The following is a 22,041-nucleotide window of genomic DNA, read 5'->3' on the forward strand; positions in this document are numbered from 1 at the left end:
AAAGTTTCCGAAAGTGACCATTTTTGCCTTCTTATTTGGCCTCTTCCCGAGGCGGAAGAGGCTGGACCATAGGTTTATTTGCCTTTACCGTATTTATTATCTCTGGCGGTCTACGTATATTTATATTAATGTTACAGGTATGTTAGCATTAGTTCGCTAACATTTGTTTGTAGCGTTGTTTGCAGGTTGGTATAGCAGGTTTGTTTGCAGGTTGGCAGCTGTTCTACATGAAGTGGTGTACGTGTCGATGTCTCCACTGAATGGCTGTTGCAATCTCCCAAATAAAGTCCCTCCATCTCCCAGCGCTTTGTTAGGGTAACAATTGCCCTTTTCCTTGCTTCACTCCGGTCATTCGTGCCTCTGCCGCAAGGAGGTCTCGGCTCATCCACTAGTTGCAGCCCTCTACGGTGACTCTTTCTCTCTTCCTGGTGGGTCTCATTTGCTCATTCCCTGCTCTGCATCTTGCTTCCTATTGTTGAAGAGGGTTTACCAGTTCTGAAGGTTATTGCAGTCCAGCCATGGCAATTGTTCATAGCTCTGGAGTCGTGTCAACGCTACACGGTCTGATTGAACCATCAGGTAAGAAAAATTCTTCAGTTTGCCTATTCCTTCGAGGCTACCAAATCTGTAGGTTTTCATTAAATGTTTTCAATCTTCCGGTTACTATTTTTCCCATGCAGTGGCCCAACCTCTTACCACACTATGAAAGATCAAGGGTTTACAGAAGCTTCATAGTTTTTCCCACTTTATCTTTATTCTTTTCCTGTTTTACCTATTCAGTACTGCTGCCACTTAATTTTTTTTTAATGTGCAGTTATAAAGAGAATTTCCCTTTCGCAGCTTCATCTTGCGTGCTAGATTTTTCTCTATGCCAGTTGCAGGGTTCAGGTTAATTCCTCCTCCTTGTCTATTTCTTCCACCGAGAACCGGTTAAATAATCCTCATTTGATTTTCAGAGTTAAAGACTGTATTTACCCTTCTTCCTTTTTTGCGTGGTACAGGTACGCTACCATTGGGTTATGCTCAACTGCCTGGAGATTGACTGTGGAATTTTGCGTAGGAACTTTGGCTGCGAAATTTTAGTACCTTAACGCACTTTGTAATGAACAGAGGCAGCATGCCGCGTGTGAACTCTTTTCTCGACCAGTAGTTCAACGTTAGTGCTCCATGGAGCGCACTGTTAAGCCGAAATTGGTCTAACTAAAGGTGACTAACGCTTTTGTCGTCTCGCTGCACCGCATTAGTATGGTATGGTTTACATCATGCCATTATAATTTACAGAATTTCTGGAAAGATATTTTGAATTTACAGAGCATTTCGTTATAATTTAATGCCTTTGTGCTATAATCCAGATGCAACAAGCGATAATTTAAGATTTTGTTCGAGAAGAAAATTTATTGAGATCAAATCTATTCTTGTCCTCTTGCAGCAGTTCTAGATTTTCCTATGGTTTGCAAATCTACTGATATGGGGGAACTCTGTTTAATACCGGCTTTGTTAGACTTCATAGTCAATATCAGTTACAGATTCTGTTCAGTATAGAGCCCTTAGAGTAGTATGTATATATTGCCTTTTGGACTAATTGCCAATTTAGTAGGAATCTGAGAGTACAAAGAGTGATGAAGGGCAAAACAGAACTTCCATAATAACTGATGAAATTAATTTAGTTTTTAGTAGGTCTGCAAAATTGCTATTAAGCAGTGACGTTCTTGAATCTCTATATATCCGTTACAGAGTTTCATATCAGAACTGGACATGAAAAGAATAGACAAATGACCTTTTTAATTCTACGCTGGAGTTGGAAGGTCATTTCGTACCTTTTTTATCCTTAGTAGGCACTGGAGCTGGAAGGCTTGTTTCTTTGTAAATTTTCTGATGGCGATCAGTAGACTTAGGAGAAACACCAGAATTGTGGTTGAAGCTCCACTGTCGGCAGCTTGCACATACATCATGAAACAGTAATGAGCTCATGAAACAGTAATGAGCTACAAATATAAAATAAGACTTCCAAGAGCCAAACTACATGGTCGTTACCTGAACAAATACCATCATCAAAAGACATATGAGAAAGAGTTTGCTTGCAGAAGCCATGGGAGCTGCTGACACACGAATACAAGAAAAGAGAAGCCTTCGTTCTCTGCATGGACACTGTGCCTCTCCTTCCAACACCTGTCGTTGGAAACACTCAGTTAAGAGAAGCCTTCGTTCTTTGCATGGGCACTGTGCCTCTCCTTCCAACACCTGTCGTTGGAAACACTCGACCGTTGGAATCGTATGCAACGCTCTGATTTCAGGTTCATTAACTTAACATGGAGATTGACATGTAAACAATCAAGTTACTAAACGAATAAATCAACGGAAGTATTTTTCGTTCAAATAAATTCTTTCACATTCAAGAGGTTTTAGTGTCTATTCAGTTTTTTTTTAGTTCCTTAAATATTATAAACAGACAAACATACTTTACTTGAAGGAACATACCAACGACTCCCTTTCGTGAAGTTTTACTTTTCCAATAGAATGGTGGCTGTAGAATTTTGCGTAGGAACTTTGGCTGCGAAATTTTAGTACCTTAACGCCAATAGAATGGTGGCTGTGGAAGAAAATTTCTACGCGTTTTTAAATAAACTTCAAAATATCTTTTATTAAAAGATTCCACAACCTCTTTAACAATATTTGTTTTTAAATCGTTTTCGTAATTCTTTAAAATCCCTTTTCCTTAAAAATGGGCTTACTCCCTTTTAAAATATTACAAGGCAACCTTCCTTTCTTTTAAATCATGTGTTTAAAAAGATTCATAACATACAGACCCGTGAAGTAACATACCAACGACTTCCTTTCGGGAAGTTTTACTTTTCCAATAGAACTCTTTTCTCGACCAGTAGTTCAACGTTAGTGCTCCATGGAGCGCACTGTTAAGCCGAAATTGGTCTAACTAAAGGTGACTAACGCTTTTGTCGTCTCGCTGCACCGCATTAGTATGGTATGGTTTGATTCCTAGACAACGTTAATCTTCAAAAAAAAATCAACGCAGAGTTCGCAGCAACCTTTGTCTCACAGCTGCTTCACTTCGCTACAATTTCTGTAGTGAGTCAGTGCTTTTTTGTTGTGAATGCACACACGTATGAAACGCTGTTCTCAACGAGTCTTACGCTATCTGCGCTCACATTGTTGTTCTCGAGACTCTTATGCAAACTTGTCTCTTTTTATTGCTATGAAGAGAACAAAAGTTTTGATTTTTTAGTGTTATAAATCACGTAAAAAATTACATTGGAAAGCTCAATAATAAATGACTCATTTAGATTTTACTTAAACTGGAGTACATGAAGCTGAATTAAAACAATGGTTTTCTATTTTACATGCTCTCCACTATTGACACGTGAAATTAAAGCCATTAAATGAACTTATATGGATTAGCTTCTATCATTGAAGATTCTGTGTCTAGCTCTCAAACTCAAAAAGAGAGGCTGCAATTTTAAAAAAAGCAGTGACTAATATTGCAAGCAATTGCAGGAGTATCGCTCATGCTGAACGACAATCTGCATGTATACCAAATGGTGTATGCTTCTGAGCTGAGATTTGTCAGCCTGCACGAAATTTGATAAGCAGATGCAGAAGCATCTTGACTCCATGGCTCGGATTGATTTCGCTGCTCCTCTCGGCCTTAATTCCATTGGTAAAGTTCACTGGCTCGGCAGGGACTTGCTGTTGTGCAGCCACCTTGTTTGTGATTGCATTGGGTTGCAGAGTATTAATAAAAAATACATTCCATCCATCTCCCTTCTCTCTATTATTTTCGCAAAACCTAATAAATAAATACATGCAAGTACACTACATTCTCTAACAACTGAGATCCGTAAAAATAAAAAATCATTTCATATTATGGTAAATCATAAAGTTGATATGAATGTAATAATAATAATAATAATAAATACATTTTTATATTCATACTCATTAATATCTATAAACAACTATTTATTTTAAAAAAAAGAATGGTTACTACTTTTAAAAAAACAACTTTACATATCCATCAAATTAATTGGTTCTTACCTACTCCATCATTAATTTTCAAAATTTATTATTATGATCTAAATTAACTTATACCTTCACCCCAATCACATAAATTGGCCCCACTAATTATTAATTAATTAAAGTAAACATCAAACCATAACTACTATGTAACCTTGTTATATTAGTATAAACGAGTGATGCTGATTAGGTTTGTTATTTGACTTCCAATATTTTTCAAGAAAAATTAAAGGAAAAAATACATTTATGCGGGCATTTGAAGAATACCCCTATGGGAATTTCGGAATTGTTTCTCCAACATAAATATATCTCTTTCTTTAACTTTAAATTAGATGCATCATGTGTTATATTCATATTGCTTTGATTAGGGTACAATGTAATTATAAAAGGCGTCTCGTTAATGTCTATTCACCATGATTTATGTTGCATCGTTATCTATGACTTTAATTTAAGAATTTGTTTTATGATATATTTAGGGAATATTTTAAAATCTAGCTTTCACCTATGCTTTTTATTTAAAAAGATTTAAGAATTCATCGATTTCCATTTCCTATATTAGGATTTCCCCAAATTTTAAATGGTATGTTTAAAACTTGTTAAATTTTTTATAGAAATTATTATAAAAAAATTTGATATTAAATATTTTTATAAAATATTATTTAATAGTGTACACTGTCATAACTTTTGAAACAAATTTTTTTAAAATTACTAGCATTTACATCCTATGTAACCTGTCACTATTCATTACCTGCATCTTCACATTTTCACATACCATTACTTCACTTGGTGTGTTATATCAAACGTGTGCAATTTCAAATAAACTAATCCTTTTTCTGCCTACGTGTACAAGGATCCATCTCCCAACGAAGATGGCAATCCTCAACAATTACTTTGGCTACGGAAAGGTTTGCTACAAGCCGTCGATTGGGTGTGGGAGAATGAGTCATGAGTCTGAGACCGTCGATTCCACCACTCCACTGTTGTTGATTTGGTATGTTCCATTAATGTCTGCTCTGCCACTGTACGTGGCAGGTGCAGCGCTGCCCAACACCGCTATCGCCTCGGGATCCTTACTCAATCTACGGCTTGGAGGCCAGCTCGACGATCCAACGGTGGTAGACGGTGCAGGTCGGTTCACATTGCATGGTCTCTTTGCAGAAGCTCATTTCACCGCCAATTGCCCAGGCTGCCGCTTGAATGCCATTCTCATTCCTGGGTCTGTGCATTCGGCCCTTGGTTTTCAGTTTACTACCAGGTGGTGTTCATGCTGCTACCGCCTGAACTATGCTCTCGAACGCGGCTACAGGTAACCATTCCTATTCCACATGCAGCAACGTATGCCACTAATAAAAATGCTTGGAAATATCTGTTTTTTTTTTTTTACTTGCCTTGTATAAACATACATATTATGGCTCAGTTGCTAGCTGAAAACCATTTCTTCTGTGCAGGGTTCTCACACGTCCACCTTCGGAGTTGGCTTTGCTTGGGAACCCAGTGCTGCAAAGATGGATTCGAGCTTCGGCATTCCAGGTATGAGGCATAAGGCCAGTCGAATACGTCCATTGTTTCCCTCTCATCTCTCAGAAATGGATATGCGAGGGTTTCTAAACTGGAATTGTGTTTAATTTACGCATATGATGCTTGGGATTCTCAGATAATTTGTCCTGTACAGAGGACCAGCCTCGTCGTGGCCTCCCTCTGGCTTCACGCCTCTGGCTAGCTCAGTTGCATTTATGTTTTTGGTTATTTGGGTCCCTGCTGGGTTTCAAGAAAAACATTGGGGTCGAGCCCTCTGTTGGCTTCCCTTACTTTTCTGTAAATGTAACTACTGTATATTTTTTTTTGAGTTGAATGAAGAGTTTTCTTTTGTTTTTAAAGAACACTTCGGTTCGGGGTATTTGGCCTGGTAACCATGCCGAGAGCCAAACCCTTATAATTTCCCGACAAGTCGGTTTTAATATTTGAGCAATACATGTATGAGATTATCAAGTTCCCTGACTTCTGACAGTGGTTTTGGCTGTAATACCGTGATTTCCTAGACTACTCGGACTGTCATAATACAGTACTCAGTTCTTGATTGGTTTGCTCGGTTGTGTTTAATAACGAATCTACCCTCCCTGGGTCAATGCATCTATGGTTTATAGTTATTTTCCTTTATGTTTAATTATACGATACAGTTTTGCTATGATGCTTATTTTCCTGAATTACAGTTCCACGCATGGTAACAGGGTTTCCATAATTACAAATTCAACGTTTTCTGCTCTTGTAATTCCTACTGAGTTTCTTTGTTGTTTATTCAGTAACAAATGAATTTCTTATTCGCTCTCACCTGAGAGCTGTTTGCTCGACTTACCCTGAGATTTATAATTACAGTCGCTCAATTATATTATATTTTTTTTTGTATATGAACTGTGTCGATTACCCTGTGGATACATGTGACAGTACGCCTCAAACGAGGGTTATGGGCCACTGAGGTATAAATACTCTGAGCCGTCATGTATCTGTCTCAGATCCCCTAAAGGAAAGGTAACTGATTGCTGTTGTTGGGTTTTAATTTGCGCTTTGCCACCAAGTATACCTGATTTGTTTTTTTTTTTTTAAGTAATTTACATGTTATAAACTAACAGAAGTAGCGTAGCCACCCTGTCCTATGATTTTACCGGACAATAAGTCAATTCCGTCAGCGGTCTTCCCCTGTGAAGGTGTTTTCGGCTTCTTTCTCAGCCACAGTTAATTCGTGGAGTAATTCTAGAAGTAGTACCCTATGCCTGGGGTTCCGAAAATACTACCCTTCACCAAGGGTTCGGGCAAACAGAACCCTTCCCCTAGGGTTCTGAGTATAAGTACTACATACATTATACATTCTTTTTACAGTCAGCAATTCCACCCTTACTATCGAGCCTACAGTAAAGGTCCCCGACTATTTTCTTATCAGCACTGTGGGTAGAACCCCGTTTACCCAATTCCTAAATAAATATCTACAATTTTACAATCATTTAATACAGCATGCCTCCTCAAAGATTAGAGTTTTCCTTTTTTTTTTAAGAAAAGAAACAGAGAATAGTTCAGTCCTTACCTCGGTCACTGTTGCTTGTTAAATACTTGTAAGCGGAGATTACCTCTATGCATCTCTGTTCACCTGCTTTCAATCTGCCACCTGTCCATGAGATTCGTCCTCCGGGACCAGAATCTCCCCCCTTGCTCTCTTGCAGGACCACCGTCCACAGCAAGATGTCCGCACTTAGTGCTAGGCTATCTGGTCATCACCAGACTTAGCCAATCTCAGTTGCTTGTTTCCTTTCTCTGTCTGTCCCAACAGCACAGAGCCTTCCCTTTTTCTCCCTCTCCTGTTTTCCTCTCTCTCTGTCTGTCCCAACAGCACAGAGCCTTTTTCCCCTTTGGAAACCTTTCCAGTCAGGGGGGGGGAACAGTTAGGGTTGGGAATCATGGCAACTGTCTTGCCTCTAACTTCCCCCTTGAGAAGTGGCCAGTTTCTTTTTGAAAAAAAAAACTTTTCTTTAAAAAAAATCCTCTTTAAAAGAAAAGAACTAATATTATTTAAATTCAAACGATAATGTTGTCAATCCAATTCATCATTTACCACAGTAAAATTAAATAGTTACATTTATCCTGGGGCATTACATCTCCCCCTCCTGAAATTGGACATCATCCCGATGTCCGTTGACCAAGAACAGCTCCGGATAAGCTTTCTTCATGAGCTCCTCATCTTCCCAGGTGGCCTCATCAGGCCCAAAGTGCTGCCATTGCACTTTAACGTGGGTAATAACTTGCTTCTGCGGCTATACTTCTCTCCTGTCGAGAATGCTCAGCGGCTCAACCAAGACTTCTCCTTCCGGTTCGACCTGAATATCTTGCCATTTGATCACATGTTTAGGGTCATAAATGTATTTCTTTAACACAGAGACATGGAAGACATTGTGGACCCGGATGTGACTTGGTAGGGCGAGCTGGTAAGCCACCGGCCCAATCCTTGCCAAGACCTGGAATGGTCCACAATATCGGGGCGCCAACTTGGCACACCCGCTCCATTGCAGTGTACTCCTCTTTGCTTGAATTCTCACATATACATGGTCACCGACCTGGTATTCTTTAAACCTCCTCTTCCGATCAGCAAAGTTCTTTTGTCTATCCTGAGCAGCTTTTAAATTGGATCGTACTCTTTTGACCATTTCCTCCATATCCTTAAGCATTTCTGGCCCCAACCTTAATTTGTCTTCAGGTCCACCCCAGCTTGAGGGTGTGCGGCATTTCCGCCCATATAAGACCTCAAAGGGGCTCATTTGTAAGGAAGTATGATAGCCGTTATTGTATGCAAACTCAACCAAGTGTAGATACTCCTCCCACTGCGTTGGTTGTTGCATTACATATGCTCTTAACATGTCTTCTACCACCTGGTTCACTCACTCTATTTGTCCGTCAGTCTAGGGGTGATATGTTGTACTGAAGATCATCTATGTTCCCAATTCTGCAAATAATGTCTTCCAAAAGGCCGACGTGAACTTCACGTCACGATCTGAAATTATCATCTTCGGGAGTCCATGTAATTCAAACACATTTTGCATGAAGATATCGGCAATCTTTAGAGCTCTGTAGGTGGATTGCATAGGTATAAAATGTGCTGCTTTACTCAACTTGTCTACCACCACCATGATAGAGTTGTTATTCTTCTTTTTCTTAGGCATCCCTCTTATAAAATCCATAGAAATGGTTTCCCACTTCCATTCCGGAATGGGTAAGGGTTGTAATAGCCCCGCAGGATGTTGATGCTCAACCTTAATTTGTTGGCACTCCAAACACCGTGCTAGATACTTGGCCACATTCTTCTTCATACCCAGCCAATAGTACTCTTTTCGAAGTGCAGTGATCATTTTTTGATACCCTAGGTGCCCAGCATAGTGACTGATGTGAAATTCATCCAAAATCAGATTTTTAAGACTGTTTTGATTGGGTACATATAGCCTCTTTTTGTAATACAACATCCCAGCATCATCTACCTCATAGCCTGGCCAATTTTCCATGCTGGTAGACTGTTGTACTTGCTGTTTTATTTGCTGGTATTCAGTATCTTGTTCTGCTACTTTTTTTATCATTTCCTCGAAGGGGTTCTTCCATTCGCTAAAGGAAATTTCATACAAACATTGTAATTTCCGACTTAAAGCGTCCGCCACCCGGTTTTCTTTCCCCTTCAAGTGTTTGATGTCAAAGTCAAAACCACTTAGGAAATCTACCCACCGTGCTTGCCTCGCATTTAAAGTGGGCTGGCTGAAATAATTGGTCAAACTGTGGTGGTCTGTCAGTAATAAAAATTTCCTTCCCATGAGGTAGTGTCGCCACATCTTCAAGGCGTGTATGACGGCTGTCAGCTCCAAGTCATAAGCAAAATATTTCTGCTCATGCTCTTTTAGTTTCCTTGACTCGTACGCAATTACTTTCCCTTCTTGCATCAACACGCCTCCCACACCTTCCTTGCTTGTGTCAGTGCACACCACATAGTCCTTATTAGGATCAACTATGCTCAAAATGGGCGCGGTGGTGAGCAGGTGCTTAAGCTGCTCAAAACTCTTTTGACATTCCGGGGTCCATTTGAATATTCTTCCCTTTTTCTGTAAGGAAGTGATGGGATATGCTACTCTTGAGAAGCCTTCCACAAATCATCTGTAATAACCGGCTAACCCCATAAAGAACCTGATGTTTGTTGCATCTTTCAGTACAAGCCACTCTGTTACAGGGAAAAGTGTCTATATAGAACTGCTCTATCCCACTAAGGTGTGACAGCTGCCTTAGAAAAAAACAGAGAAAAGATACTTTCGTTTTTCCTTTATGAATTATAGATAGAGAGGAACAGAAAGACCAACCTCTGTCTTGCGCTAATCTCCTGATTTGATTCCCCTCTTCTTTGATAGTCTTTAGCTACCTGCTCCCTTGCACGCCCAGCTTCACAAAGTACCTCTAAGATCACAGTAGCATAGCACTATACAAACACATGGATCTATACTCATAAACAATCTAGGATCAGATGTAAATTGACCATACAAATGTAGCAAGCATCAATGACACAAGAGCATGGAGGAAAACTTGAATAGCTTTTATTGATAAACAAGAAAGAGCCAAGAGGAGTTACAACCAGTTGTTCTGACCCAGCATTGACCTCTCAGCAAAGAAGCCCCTCTTCACCTTATACAAAGCTTAGATCACCCAACAATCTGATGTTTGTCTCAAGAAACCAACAGCAATTCCTTACAATATGCAAAATTCCAGCCTCTGGATCTCTGGGATGAGGGATCCATATATAGATATCTGTAATGGAGATGAGTCAGCTTATGATTTGATTAGTGTCTTCCCTCTGATAGTTCTTGCTTCCACTTGGAGATTGATGATCTCTTACTCATCCTTGGTCGAATTCAGTGAGGCAAGTGTCACAGGAGAAGTTTCTGGAAGCTTACATTGCCTCTCCACCTTGCGGAATGACACTGCCAGTTGTCATTTCTCGCCCATCGCACCCCATAGAAGGGATTTTTGAAATGCAATGCACCCTCACAGTGTATTTAGGTGAGATGCAACGCACTTAGCCAGTGGAGCAGCTGAAATGATCCCGTTTTGACCAATTCTGAGCAGTTTTTCATGGAGAACTTCTGGGAGAAGCTGTAATCTGTTGACCTTGTTCCTTAAGGGGTTAGAACAACACTTTTAGGGACTTAGGAGCCCTTGGTTTATGGACATTTCATGCTTGGGGTTGTAGTGCCCAAAAATGTCTATAACAGTTGCCCCCTAAAGCATGAGGTCGTTAATCTTTTGATGTCGGGTGAAATGCTTTATTATGAGGATCCGAAGTTCTTTCAAGCTGGGAGGAGACCTGTAATAAGATACAATACAATACATTATCTTCATAATATTTTCATGATCTAGCTGAGGCGGGCATTCCCATGCTCAGCTCTATAAATTCATTTTCATGTACATAGGACAGACAATCGTCTGAGTGCAGACTGATGATTCTGGTAGAGCCATCATCCCTTTGATTGGATGATTATCTGTGCAACAATGATGTACATTTGATGTCTTTATTCCCCTGAATATATATCGCAGCCCGGATGGATGAAACTAGATCCGGGGTCTTCAATCTTGTTCGATCTTCACTCGAAGTACAAGTCGATCCATGTGAAAGCTGTTCTGGAGTCGAACATGGAAAGACATCGCCTGATTACCAGCCAATGATGTAAGCTGTTAACAGGCGCGAGAGGAATCACCGATAATGATAATGACCCTCAAGGTATTGCAGTACAATTCACGTGGTGTGAATAAAGGACTTGGCGTCGAACACCACACAAAATCTTTCGGTCGAAGGCCATTGATGTAAACCTATCACCGGAAGTGAGAAACTTTCCATTGAGGCATGCAAGCTTCAAAGTACTGAATGGGGTGTTCCTAGATCGACTTCTTGGATAATGAGCTGATGTCGAGAAGAAGCGATCTGTCACAGGAGGGCCTTAATGAATCCCACATCAATGACATGGAACGGATCAAATGATTTTAATGGAGGTGAAAACGATCTGGTGATATAAGGTTCAGGGTGGCGGTCATGAAAGAATGGAGTATAAATGTATGGTAGTGGGTGAGACACAGGTGAATTCTCTGAATGACTTTTCTTGAACATATCGGCGACACTGATGTGATGGATTGGTTGCATTAACCCCAAATGTAGATGGTATGATGGGACCATGGTGATGTGACCAGTGAATGAAACAACCCAACCCGACTCGGACACGGAGTGGAAGTGTCATGTTCAAGAGCGACTTGCTACCAACAAAGTTTCTTCAAGTTTTCTTCCCAATTTTCCCCAGTCATTGCTGACCAGTACCTTTTATTTTTTTCAAGCTTGAGGAGGATAACATATGCTTGTTCTATAATTTTCCCTTCGGGCAAACCCATCGCTATGTTTTAACGAGCCTAGCGATAGTGAAGCTCGTTCTCGTCTATAGACAAGTTTGTCGCTATTACACTTTTAACGAGTTTAACGACAAAGATAACTCAGTCCTTTTCAATTTTAGAGAGTCTGAAAAGGAATGTAAAGGTAACTCCAAAATTCCTTTTTCGTCATCTAATCCCTTAAGTCCGAAAAAGTATAAAACAATACAGAAGGGATGAATTTTCGATACTTTTAACGAGCTGAAAAAAACAAGCGCTCGATATTTTTGTGTAATAATCGCTCAGGTCCAAAAAGATTAAAATTTAGAGGAGAGATAGCACTTCCAGTCCCTTTAACGAGCTGGAGAGGCCAATGGCTCGGCAATCTTTTCATATTTTACGAGTCAGTTGAAAAGAGCTTAAAGGAGACTCGTCTTTTAAGGAACGAGTCATAAAATGGGTAGCAACTGATTCCAGGTAAGGTTTGGAATTTTCCAATCATGGCAGTGTTACAAGGATGGCTAGTGAGATCACTCTTCACAGTTGTTCCTCAAAATGGGTAAACAATCAAATGGAGGTGAATGATCGGCCAATGCAAAAGTGGAGGTGACCGTGCAAACACGACCAAGGCTTTAATGGCTGAAGTACTACATTCACGATGGTTATTTACCGGCGAATAGTTCATTTTTAACGAGCTTAAATGCGGGGGGGAAACATTTTCTCATGTCTTATGTTTATTTTTTAACGAGCTTGAACTATGTGCTAAAACTGCTCGATTAATCCAGTCGTGTGATAAGAATGTCTCATATATAAAAACGGAAATTTTTAGAGTTTTGCCCCACATCCTTTCTTTATGAAAGTTAGGAAACGACTAATCCTACGAGTTTAAAGGGTTAGAGGACCTACAAATTTAAAAAATAAATAGTCGCTCTTCGCTTGCACGCCAAAAGGCTTGCATGCCCCCAGGTATAAAACAGAGTTTCAAGGTTACCCCTTCTTTATTCCGTTAAAACATTTGTTTTACCGAGAGAGGCCTACCTCTTACAGGTTACCAAAGATTGTTCTATTTACGGCGTAAACAAAACACCTCTTCGGCAATGTCTACCGAGATAAACAAAGGTGAGCGGCGATGCCCACCAACTCACATAAATTTGACAAGAGGATCTTATTCCAGTCCAACTCCCTCTTCCAATCACGGACGGGAGTACGGAGGTCATATACTCTCGCGGAAACCTACCTTATACCCGAAGTTTTCTTGCCGAGGCAGACCAGGGTGCATGCCCCCTGGGTTTGCAGTCATGTCCCTCGAATCACTCGCGCTCATCGGGTGGACGGACTGGGGATTGAGACATTTCTTGCTTGAAAATACCATTCAGGGATGGTATATGACTATTTGCTATGTGTGATCCGAGAAATGAAAGTTGGTCTACGAGCTTGACCACTCTTCCTTCATGCGGAAAACACATCACTCTAAAGAGTGATGAGACAATGGCTCTCATGCAATAAATATAGTCTCGTCCAAGGAGTAGATTATAATCCAGGGGTCCTTGAACTACCATTACGTTCATGTGAACGGTTTTCCCTCTCAATGTTATGGGCACATTGGGAAGGATCCTTAACGGTCGACTGGTTCCTTTGTCAAAGCCTGTTAGATTTCTCATCTCAGGCAAAAGCAATGGCGAACCAAGTGCTTTCCAAGCAGTTGAGGAAAGGATACTCACAAAATCCCCTTCATCTATGATGGTACTGGCCATAACCATTCTATATATTTGAACAATGATTTGGAATGGTATACTAGCTGGTAAACGGGGTCTGCTTAGTTGATTCCAGTCGAAGGAGACAACTAGTTTGCTTGGAGGTGGGACCGAATAGACGGCCGGGTACGACTCTGACGAACTTCCTTCCTGCGGTAAAGGAACGGGTAAATTGCCCCCATCTTCGTTAGAGTCTGTGCTTATGAAAAGAATTTGGACGATGTCATCCTTGTTCTCTTCGGTGACTGTATCATCTGAAGATGGAACCTCTGAAGGCAAGACCGGGTCAACTGCCGCCTCGACCTTTTGACTTTCATCTGGTATGGGTTCAGATGGTTTTTATTCAATGATAGATGCTTCAGCCGACCACTTGAGCGGGCCAGCTGGATTTTCAACTAGTGACGGACTCGGCAAGAGTTTTTTATATCCAGGAGGAAGTCGTAACGGTGAAACCGGATGATCGTCCAAAACTCTTCTAGCCTCGTCTAAGAAGGGACAATGGTGGGTGGCATGATCGCCTTCGCACAGTTTACAAGGAAATCTATATTTTCCTTTTTGTCCTGGGGCTTCATTTTCACTAGTTGACGATGTGTTTTCAACATGACCATCAGAGGTTGACGACACCGGGTTGTGCAAACGAGGAGACCAATCCCTTAAGATCCGAGGGATGCAAGGACGATCTCTGTGATAGTGGTCTCCTTTGCAAATGACACATGGCGATTTAGGCTTGGTCGATGCAGTGTGTGGATTTTCGCTAGACGATGCTCGTTTGCCCCCATTCGCTTTTGGCTCCTTCTTCTTCTTCTCTTTCTTCTTATTTTCCTTATTCTTCTCGGGTACTTGACTTTTGGCTTTACTGGCCTCGTCAAGCGAAGAGGAAGGAGGAGAGGAAGAATTAGAGGAATTAGAAGGTTGGTGGGTAACTCTGGACTCGTCTAGTTGCTGATTCGATTGTTCAGGAATTGTGGTGTTCTGAACGACAGAGGTTGAGAAGAACCATATAGGCAAACCAATTGTCAGTCCTGGAAGCGACAATGTGGCCATATGGGGTGCACCAACATCTCCCCAAGAGGAGAAGGGACTAGGATTTCCTCCAAGAGGAATTCCTTGGTTGGTGGATTCCATTTTCTCAACCCAAGATCAACATAGGAAAGGGTAATGAATATTCTGTTTAAAATAAATTTTAGACGCTTTGACACAACTTGTTTTTTCAATTTTTAAGAGTCGAGAAAAAACAAAAGATGACTCTAGTCTCCTTCGATTTTTAATGAGCCTGAAGTGACAAGTGCTCAGATGGACCTTTTCTGTTAAGGAGTCTGAAAAGGAACGAAAGGGACTGCTCTAGAAATCTAGGTAGAGGGATTACCAAACCAATCGCAAAACTGCAAAATACTTTTTACGGTATGGCAGTCAATCTTCCTGAATGCTATGTTAAGTGCATTGCGATCTATAGGGCGGCAGACACGGCTTCCTATGGATAAAGGATTAAGCCTATTGGGGTCTCGCAAAATATACTTGACTGTATGTGGGAGCACAAATCCATACTGGCACTTATCGTCTCAAAGTGGAGGAATCACCCAACCATCAGTGAGAACAACAGTTACCAGGCTTTACGACGCCGGAATACGTCTCTAGCCTAGACTTCTAAATGTTGTGCGTTAAGTTCCAAAGCATTGTAGATTCATTGAATTTATTTTAAGTTGATCTTGTTTATGAATTTTGCCTTTCAGGTTCACTGCGAGATGTAGATGTAATTCCTAAAATGCAATCTAAGATGATAAACAAACTTTTTATCTTCTTTGTGCAATGAAAATCCTAGCTACTAAGGAAAATAAAGACAGAATCTTTTCACAAAGAGCAAAGAGCACACTCTAAATGCACTTTCCTAAATCAAGCCAATCAGACTGTCTATATTCAAATGCATATGCGTGTATTTGTTTTCGACTTTCTTAGTATATGAATGATAAAAAGAAAGTTGATGCACAAATCTGAATTCCTTTTCAAGCGACAAATATCAACAAGTTTCTTTTCGAAATAAAAAATGGAGATGATCACAACACCTTACGATTTTGAAATGAATACTTGTTCTTGGCAATAGAAAATTAGAAATTTAGACCAAAAGCAATAGTAACAGGATAATCGACCATCGAAAGCAATCAAACTCTTTCCTACGATTGAAATCGACACTTGCGACAGTTTCAAATCAAAGGATGACAGTACGATTATGCTACTTTTGCAAAGGAGAACTGTAAATGACTCAACAAACACACAAAAACATCTACAGTTCTTTTGTACAAAGGAGGCATAATAACAGCAAGGAAAAGGGGTTTCAGACAGACATATACTGATCACAGGCAGCAAAATTCAGGAATAGAACTGGAAAGAATGAATCACAGAAACCAAAACTGCACAGAACCTAGTCTGATCAGCGCACCTGTAACACAGAGAATTTGAAATGCAGTGCACCTTGTCCACTCGGGAAGTGCGCTGAAGTTCAGATTCTCTGAAAAGTACCTGTGTTAGGCCAGAAACGAGACTCTATCTGGGTTCCGGGTCACAGTTTGCAGTTCAGTTCTTGGGTTTTGGCCGAGCAAAAAGCAATCAGTAATGCAACAATCAGGGGTAGATCTAAGGAGGATCTAAGAGCTATCACAAGGGCAATCAGATAGTTTGTGAATCAGTTGTTTAAATCATAAACAGATCCAGTAGATGGATTGAAGTAGCAGTTATCTACTTTGCATTTGCTATGGAAAATGCAGTTCGAATGCTACCTGTAAGTTTATGAAACAGACAACAAAGAATGATAAACAAACAAACTAATTCGTCCCCAGCGGAGTCGCCATTTTGTTACAGGGAAAAGTGTCTATATAGAACTGCTCTATCCCACTAAGGTGTGACAGCTTCCTTAGAAACAAACAAAGAAAAGGTACTTTTTTTTTCCTTTATGAATTATAGATAGAGAGGAACAGAAAGACCAACCTCTGTCTTGCGCTAATCTCCTGATTTGATTCCCCTCTTCTTTGATAGTCTTTAGCTACCTGCTCCCTTACACGCCCAACTTCACAAAGTACCTGTAAGATCACAGTAGCATAGCACTATACAAAGACATGGATCTATACTCATAAACAATCTAGGATCAGATGTAAATTGACCATACAAATGTAGCAAGCATCAATGACACAAGAGCATGGAGGAAAACTTGAATAGCTTTTATTGATAAACAAGAAAGAGCCAAGAGGAGTTACAACCAGTTGTTCTGACCCATCATCAACCTCTCAGCAAAGAAGCCCCTCTTCACCTCATACAAAGCTTAGATCACCCAACCATCTGATGTTTGTCTCAAGAAACCAACAACAATTCCTTACAATATGCAAAATTCCAGCCTCTGGATCTCTGGGATGAGGGATCCATATATAGATATCTGTAATGGAGATGAGTCAGCTTATGATTTGATTAGTGTCTTCCCTCTGATAGTTCTTGCTTCCACTTGGAGATTGATGATCTCTTACTCATCCTTGGTCGAATTCAGTGAGGCAAGTGTCACAGGAGAAGTTTTTGGAAGCTTCCATTGCCTCTCCACCTCGCGGAATGACACTGCCATTTGTCATTTCTCGCCCATCGCACCCCATAGAAGGGATTTTTGAAATGCAACGCACCCTCACAGTGTATTTAGGTGAGATACAACACACTTAGCCAGTGGAGCAGCTGAAATGATCTTGTTTTGACAAATTCTGAGCAGTTTTTCATGGAGAACTTCTGGGAGAAGCTGTAATCTGTTGACCTTGTTCCTTTAGGGGTTAGAACAACACTTTTAGGGACTTAGGAGCCATTGGTTTATGTACATTTCATGCTTGGGGTTGTAGTGCCCAAAAATGTCTATAACACACTCCATTATGGTCTTTATCTTTTCAGGGTCCACCGCAATCCCTTCCTTTGTGATTATATGACCTAGATACTGTATTTATTCCTTGAAGAAGTCGCATTTGCTGAATTTGGCATATAATTGGTGTTCTCGGAGGGTTTGCAACACCAATCTGAGGTGCTCCTTGTGCTCTTCCATAGTGCGGGAATATATCAATATATCATCGATGAATATCAGTACAAATTTATCTAAATATCGATGAAATATGTTGTTCATCAGGCACATGAAAGTTGCGGGGGCGTTAGTTAACCCAAAGGGTAGCACCACAAACTCGTAATGCCCATACCTCATCCTAAAAGCTGTCTTAGCTATGTCCTCTTCCTTAATTCTGATTTGGTGATATCATGATCGCAGATCGATCTTGGAGAATACAGTTGCTCCTTTCACTTGGTCAAAAAGTTCGTCAATTTGAGGTAGAGGATACTTATTTTTGATTGCCAGTTTGTTCAACTAACGATAATCTATACACATGTGAAGGGTCCCATCTTTCTTCTTAACAAATAATACTAGAGCCCCCCAGGGAGACACGCTGGGGCGAATATAATTTTTATCTAACAGCTCCTGTAGCTGCATTTTTAACTCTATCAGCTCAGGTATACTCATTCTGTAGGGTGCTCGGGATACCGGTGCTGCCCCTGGTACCAATTCGATAGTAAAGTCTATATCCCTCTTAGGCGGCAGCCGAGAATCTCTTCTGGAAACACATCAGCAAAGTCTTGTATCACAGGGATGTTGTCCAACGTGGTTGTTTTATCTTTCGAGTTAGCATAGCCCACTTGAATGGCATAAATTTGACACCCCTTTCTAATGCATTTCGCTAACTGAGATGCAGTTATTGGCCGAACCTGCACTGGCTGCTTAATTCCTTGCATCTCTTGCCTTGCTCCATGTTCGTCCTTATAGTAAATAGTCTTTGTTTTGCAATTGACCAGTGACCAGTGCTTTTCTAACCAGTCCATACCGATCAGAACATCATATGAACCGAGGGGAAGCACATTTAAATCTGCCATTACCGGCTGCCCTGCAATCTTTAGAGAGCAGTTATTGACTTTTGCAAGTACCCGCCTCTTGGCCCCCGTAGCCAGCTGTACTAGCCATGGATTTTTGAATTTAACAGGTTGTAGTTTACAATGTTCTACCACCTTAGGACTAATATAGCTTAATGTGGCTCCAGGATCAATTAAAATAGATACAGTAAGGTCTGAGATTTTACCTTCGAATTCCACCATGGTCGGCTGGTACTCCGCCTGACGATTGTCCAGTGCTGCATTAATCCTCGGTAGGCTACGTCCTACGTCGCCGACTGTCGATGCTTCATGAATTTTGGATAACTGTTCGGTACCCTTTCGCTGCGGACAGTTTTTGACGTAGTGAGGCCCTCCACAACCCCAACACTATACTGGGGGTCTTGCTGTCCCTTCGCTGTCCAATCTTGCAGGCTGTTCGCCGACTCTGGACTCGCTAGTTGGCTTGGTTTTGAATGAGTTTTTCTGTATAGTTCTGTTGTTCTGCCCCTTGCCAATTCCCTTGCTTCCACTACTGCGATTTCCTTTACTATTCCCAGCTGACTTATTACCTCTTTTATCATTCCATCTTTTACCTAGAACTTCCCCTTTCTGTTTACTCTGCTGGTAACAAATCCTGGCTTTACATATGGCTTCGTCCATTGTCTTGGGATTGTCAAACTCAATCCTTTCTCACATATACAGGGGTAAACTACTGACAAATCTTTGCACCTTAGCTTTTTCCTCTCTAATATAAGGCACATAACGAAGCAAGGAAGTAAAACTAGTGATAAATTCGTCTATGGTCTGCTGCCCCAACCGCAAATCATGGAATTCCCTTGCCTTTTCATCATAAAAATGTTCAGTCAGGTATCTTTCTTTGAAGTACCTTTGAAATCTCTCCCAGGTTATGGTCTGTTCACTTACTCCCTTTACGATCTTAACATCTTACCACCACAGGGTGGCTTTTCCCTGCAGTTGGTAAATGGCCAGCCGTGCCTTAAGATTGTGATCATATTCGTATAGCTAGAAATATTTATTCATATTAATCAACCATGCCTCAGCTGCTTCCTCTTGTTCCCCGTCAAAGTGCGGCGGTTTAATCTTACGAAAATCTCCTTGCAACTCTATCCATTGCCTTTTTGAGGTTTGTTGTTCAGATGCATTGTCAGATCATTCCTCCCTCTCTTCCGACCCTTCAGGTTCTGTATGGTAGTTCTGTTCCTCAGACATTCTTCGTTGTTCCGCGCTGGGATTAGCTGGTGGTTGGTTCTGTTTGTCAGACAGGCTTTTTATAATTCTCTCTTGTTCCATTGTTAGTCGTGCATTATCTTCACGTAACCGGGCCATTTCATTTTTTAATTCCTGCACGATCTCCAAAATAGCCTAGTTTGTATTGCGAGCTTCCTCTCCGAGTTGTACCCATAATTCTAGGTTATCTCCCAGGTTTGTTGCAAGTCCCTGTCTCGTTACAAATCTGTGTGGTTTGCTGCTTGCCCTTCTCATGTTTGCTGACCGTTGTTTCGTCCTTGTCTTGGCCTAACAATCTGGGTAGAGAACAGGTTTAGCACGACATTAGATATATTAGAAATGCAGAGAATATCTATATATACATATATATATATATATATATATATATATATATATATATATATATATATATATATATATATATATATATATATTAAATTTACGTCAATCAGTTACTTCCCAGAGGCCACAGTTTTGAAAACTTGGCTCTGATACCACTTGTCATAACTCCCGAAACAATTTTTTTTTAAATTACCAGCATTTACATCCTATGTAACCCGTCACTATTCATTACCTGCATCTTCACATTTTCACATACCATTACTTCACTTGGTGTGTTATATCAAACGTGTGCAATTTCAAATAAATTAATCCTTTTTCCACCTATGTGTACAAGGATCCATCTCCCAACAAAGATGGCAATCCTCAATAATTACTTTGGCTACAGAAAGGTTTGCTACAAGTCATCGATTGGGTGTGGGAGAATGAGTCATGAGCCTGAGACCGTTGATTCCACCACTCCACTGGTATTGATTTGGTATGTTTCATTAATGTCTCCTCTTCCACTGTACATGGCAGGTGCAACGCTGCCCAACACCGCTATCGCCTCGGGATCCTTAATCTACGGCTTGGAGGCCAGCTCGACGATCCAACAGTGGTAGATGGTGTAGGTCGGTCTACATTGCATGGTCTCATTGAATGAGTCATGAGCCTGAGTCGTTCCAGGTAAGGAAGCACTAACCTGAGGTTGTGATTGAGCTATAGAGACAAGAGGCTGTTGTATTGCAACCTAAGAGACTTGAGGTTGACACAGAATAGCCAGTGCGTGTACTTGCGACACAGTCACAATAACAAGGGTAGCGGGAATATTCGACACAGGTTGGGTCGATGTTCCATTGAATATACAACCCTTGGTTGTTAAGGCAATATTGGTACCCAACCACTGGATGTAATTTTAGTTTGACCTAAATTTTGTTGTAAACTCTCATATGGTTGTTCTCTAGGAGGGAACAATGAAAAAGCATACTGCCCTCCATATGGTGGCAATCCAGTGTTCAAAGGGTATATCGGTCATTGAAGACTGGTCTGCCCAAATTAATACTGGCCTCTACGATCAATTTGCTGAGTTTCAACATAAGAAATACCAGATGGGATTCCATATGAATAAATAGGAACATACCATGTTGTCATAACAGCCCCTCAGTGGACTCCAGCTAGTGACTGATAACTAGCTGGGACAGATGGTATACCAACAAACATCGTAGGAGTGGCAATAGGAATTTCTACTATGGTTGTATCTGATGACACAGTCCTAGATGTTGATGGTTGCTCAGAAATGTTTAGTCTATCCAAAAGATTTCCTAGCCATTCAACAGGAACTTACGATGAAGGATGATTACAAGAATCAACTTCAGGAGTAGAAGGATATAGATTAATCCTAGTCCCAAAATGTAACGGGGTACTGGATGGAGGATCCTCTACTATCTCCTCTATAGCAATCATTCCAGGTGGAAGAGTGTTATAAAACAAGCTCAAGAAAAGATAGAAAAGATAGATCAATGCCTTAGAATTCAGCCTCTTCGAGGGGGCAACCTCCTTTACATTACATAAATGAACAATTCTTGGATGATACAAATGGAAAGACCTCCTTTCTATATATAGGAGTCTAAGGGGTCATAACATAATCAAAGCCTACATAACAATAATAATGTAAGGGCACAATAATAACAATAGTGGGCTTCTATGGGGCACAATAGTAACAATATGGGCACTATATGGGTACATCAATATAATAAGTGGGTTATACTAATAACAATAAGGGGTTACACTAGTAGTATAGGGGTCTAACATGCCCCTCTCCTTCAAAAAGCGTTGTCCTCAA

The 22,041-nt window shown here is 40.6% G+C and overlaps 1 long non-coding RNA gene across 1 annotated transcript; it reads left to right on the forward strand.

The window, feature by feature from the left end:
- Window positions 1-238: 238 nt before the first annotated feature.
- Window positions 239-1,227, forward strand: LOC149156586 (uncharacterized). The gene is made up of 3 exons (XR_016263396.1): window positions 239-579; window positions 815-888; window positions 1,002-1,227. It is a non-coding gene; the product is annotated as an uncharacterized LOC149156586 (long non-coding RNA).
- The last annotated feature ends 20,814 nt before the right edge of the window (window positions 1,228-22,041 follow it).

The sequence above is a fragment of the Pinus tabuliformis genome, chromosome 9 (genome assembly GCF_031772625.1).
Source record: "Pinus tabuliformis cultivar Carrire ecotype Pingquan chromosome 9, CPIR1, whole genome shotgun sequence".
In the NCBI taxonomy this organism is placed as follows: Eukaryota; Viridiplantae; Streptophyta; class Pinopsida; order Pinales; family Pinaceae; genus Pinus; species Pinus tabuliformis.